The following is a 4,620-nucleotide window of genomic DNA, read 5'->3' as shown; positions in this document are numbered from 1 at the left end:
AAAGCCAGACCCAAAAAGAGGAACATGGGATGTACTCACTCATATTTGGTTTCTAGCCATAAATAAAGGACAGTGAGCTTATAATTCACGATCCTAGAGAAGCTAAATTAGAAGGTGAATCCAAAGAACAACCACTTCTATTTTCCTACTTGAACACTGAATCTGAAGGTTGAGAGACAGATATAGATGGGAGAAATGATGCCAAATAAAAGGATCGGAAGTGGGAGAGAGTTACAAACGTGGAGCTATGAAAAACAATGCTACAAACTAAATGCTGGAAGTCTGTTTGATAAGCTAAGGTTATAGCATCAATGTGGGTAAACTTACAGAAGACTAGACCCCAGTTTGTCACACTGAGCCAACTTTCAGAATATTCAGCTACATTTAGTTATTACTCATTGGTTATCCAATTCACATAATTTTGTTCTCTGGAATTAGGGACAGACACTGTCACCCTTAATTTTTATCTTCTCCGAATGTCTACTCGTCTTGCTGTAGATGCTGTGATGTGCTCGTCGTAGGCCCAGGAAAGGATCAGGACCTTCTTGTCCAGCTGCTGGGAATTGTAATCAGGCAGCCTCTTGGGAATTCCTTCCCCTCATCCTCTAAGGTTGTTGCCCTTCCCAGTCCAGCCAATACCCCGAGACTCGCTGGTGCCCAGGCTGCTCACAGTCCCAGCTTCTTCAAGTCCTCCATGAGTCTGAGGATTACACATCATCTTTACTTTTCCAGGTGCCTGTTGTTACCTTTTTCCTGTTCTGTCCTGGAATTTAGCTTCAAGGATCCTTAAAAAATTCCTTGAACACCAATCTGCACTTCAAAATCTCCAGTTCAGCCTCTTTCAGGACCTCATTCTGAGACACTGGCTAAGATTTTGTACATGAAAACCATATTCATAAATGATATAAGGAACAAATCTTATTATATTAGGAGTTATCCATTACTCACGAACTAGCTAGTGTCGACTTATAAAGAATAGAATATTTCTAAAAATCATCTCTAACTTGCTAGTCTCAACCACTGAGCACTGAATCATGAGTATTATGTTTGTGTCCCAAGATCATAGTACAATTTTCAAACCTAAACTTCTTATTGACTTGTTATGAATTTTAGAAATTGGCACGAATATTTTCCTGCCATAAACATAAAAATAAATATTTTATGCTGTAACAGGGATAAAATAATTAAAGAAAAATCTCAAGGTCTTTTTCGATCTTCTATGCAAAGCTTCTTAGTGAAGATTTTTATTGAATTTTGATTTTATAAAGTGGTTTTTAAAACTTCCTTCTATCATGCTGTTGTAATGCATTTCTAAGCCAAAACAAAACAAAACAAAACAAAACAAAAACAAAAGCCAAACTTCAAAGACAGAAAGAGATTTCTCTTGGTGAAAAGAAGTACCTGGCAGTCTTGTAAAAGTATTCTGCAGACATTTTAGCTGTGGGGTATAAAAATTAGGAACACTATAAGTCTTCAAAAAATCCTTTGCATTTACTTGGGACTGAAGCACTCGATAGTTTTCTCAAGTGTTTTTTGATTCTGTTGGTTAATATTTACTTTTTATTTGCTCTTTGAGAGTTTCATATAAGAGCATATTTACCCATTTCCCAACTCTTCCCAGACATACCCCCTTCCTACCCACAAAACTTTATGTCCTTTTATTTCTAAACCCTCTACGACCAATTCATGCTGCCTAGGTATTCTCAGATGGATGTTTTTCCACTCGAAAGTGGTTGGCTTACCAGGAGCTGTACTCTAAGACTGATTAAAATTTTCTTTGAAGATTAGGTGAAAATTCCCCAGATCTCTTGCAGGCTACAGTTCTCCATGTATATTCTTTTAATCAATGCCTTCTAACTTACAAATTTTCTGTGATTGTTAGAGAATTTCCTAATCAGTAAGTAGGCAATTTATTTTTGTTTCTTCGAGAACCTTAACTGGCTTGTATCTGCTGTGAGACAGTGAATCCAGGATTATTCCAAACATCAATGTACTTAGTTGAGATTACTAAACATCAAGGTCACTCGGTAATAGTGCCTATTGTTCAGGTTATATTTTAGCTAAGAAGCCTGATATTTCTCTATTCCATTTCCAAGGAACTTTTCTACCTGCAATAACAATAACTGGAAGCAACCAAAGCCAAAAACTAATTAGCCAGAATCACAGACAACTTCCTTATCTTAGACTGCTTTTAGAAAGGACAAGAGCTGTGGAGGCACTGGATTCATGAGCATCTGGTATGTCAGTAGGCAGACATATTTGTAAGTTGTATCCGTTTCTATTTTTATCCAATAAGAAGTTCTCGTGGTTTATGAAATTATTTCCAGAGATCGCTCATTTTTTTTGCTGTCATATTTACGACTACATTGGAGGCATTAAGAATTTCAAATGTGTATACAATTATTTTCAAGAATATTTTGGCTTTTCTGTGCTCTATTCTTTAATATGTAGATGTGGATACCTGACATGCAGACCATTCCCTGCAGTCTCTTATAAAACTTCACACTGGGAACCTTTTTCTGAATAGCGACGCTAGTTAAGACATAAATAACATATCACCGATCTAAGGTGTGGACTGCATCAAGCCCTGTACAAGGGTTTTATTTGTATAAATCAGTTCAATTGCACTATTTCTCACTACAGCCCTCGGACATATGTAGATGTGATTTTGATGCTCTCAGTTTCAAGTGAGACTCACAAGGCTCATTAGGATTAAACAGTCTTACCAAGAGTATATGGATGAGGTCCGGTGTCAGAATATAAGCTGAAGACTAACTCCAGAATGTTCTTTCTGGACAACCACATTAAACCATGTGTGCTGAGAGCAATGATCTTCCGGCACAGATCTAATGCATGTAAGGCCACATTAGTATTAAAATGTGTTTCTTATATTATTGTGGTATAATCAGACATAGGAATCAAAAGCATTCAAACAGTACAGGCAACTTATCACTAAAACATCTCTCTGATGACTCCAACATCCTAGAAAAATCTTACCTCATGATTTCATTCTCAAGACAGAAACTGAGAAAACAAGTCTCGTATATAAACCACTAAAAGGTGTTATAGAATTGAATGTAACTCAACGGTATAAATGAAATTTTTTTAATGAATTAAGAAAAACATCAATAAAAGTATTACCATTTAAGATTTGCTAAGGTAATTACTGGTCTCTACAAAGAAGACTACAGAGTTCCATGAATCAACGTGACGTAATGATTTCTGAGCTGTCTGAGAATGGGTTATGCCTAAGTCCCAGCTTTGAATAAGTGTTAGGTTGGGGTGAGATGTGTCTTTTAAAATCCAATGCGACTGAAGTAACTGGTATGGGATAATCTGGGGGCAGTGAGGCTGAAGTTTGGTTGCAAGAATGGCAGGAGGAGGCTGATTGCTGGGGTAGGGTCACCAACAATTACTCACCTTTAGTTCCGTGGAACACAAGCTTCACTGAGTGGTTCTGTTGATTATTTCCCAAGCAAAGCATGCGCATTAGGTTTCCATATTGAAATAAAAACTTCATTTGCTTAGGGACTTTATAAAATTTCCGAGCCCAGAATATCACAGAAAGTTAAACTAATTAAAAAAAATCTTTATTTTAACTAAAAATATTTAAAGGCATTTTTTACATCTGCTTATAAAATATACTTATATAAGAGTATAGAATTGAAATATGTGTGTTTCCTCATTGAACATTTCATGTTACTCTGGAAAAATGACCTTTAGATCTGAAGAGTAGATGAGTTTTCAGATAGTTCCTCTTGGCATGAGTAGATGAATGCAGGTGGAGTCCAGAGAGGAAGACTGTTAAGATCTGGCCTGGAACTATCTGTTCATTTAGAAGGATGTGCTTGAGAAATCTCTGGCAGCTCCCTTGTAGTGTTGAGAAACCTTCAGTGGAGAATTCTGAAAAAAAAAAACTAAGTGCCTTATTATTTCCTCTAAATGTCAGGCTAACGCTAAGTAACTCAGGGGAATAGCATCCATGATGATGCATTCATGTCCGATGGGTGGGGGTGCCTGGGGTTTCGGGAAGTATGACCACCACACAGCACCTGGACCAGGAGAGGGAAAGCTGGCAAAAATGGCTGCTGTTTCAGAAGGTACAAAACTGTGCGTTCCAAACCTCCATCTGTGTAAGTGCTTCAGGCTGATGTTTATAACATGCAAATCCTGTTTGGATAAAAATACTGTTAGGAGAGGCGCTGATGAAGTGCAGTGTGGCAGTTCATTAGGATACTAGCTTCTTCCAGTAACGCGTGGATATGGTGTTTTTTTTATTTTTTTTTTTTACAAAGCTACTTCATTATAACTGCCTAATTTATTTTCTGTAGATGACCACTTAGTAGCATGAGTTCATGGCTTAAATTTGAGTGTCATTTCATGCTCTTAATAACTATAGAACTTTTGAAAATTCTAATTAATGTGCATGTAGTCTCATTCCTATAAAAAAGGGATCAATTATAAATTTATAGGGTATCTGCAGAAAGTGAGGAATGTTGTTTGCTATTATAATGACCCCAATGAAGCCAGCGTGGAGGAAACTTGGCCCTCCTTGATCTTACAGGGAAAAGGCGTTATGAGACTGAAGGAGTTTGAGAAAGGTCTCTAAACTGACTTAAT

The sequence above is a fragment of the Microtus ochrogaster genome, linkage group LG1 (genome assembly GCF_000317375.1).
Source record: "Microtus ochrogaster isolate Prairie Vole_2 linkage group LG1, MicOch1.0, whole genome shotgun sequence".
Taxonomy (NCBI): Eukaryota; Metazoa; Chordata; class Mammalia; order Rodentia; family Cricetidae; genus Microtus; species Microtus ochrogaster.
The sequence above is the reverse complement of the archived record's forward strand: the minus strand, read 5'-3'. Positions refer to the sequence as shown.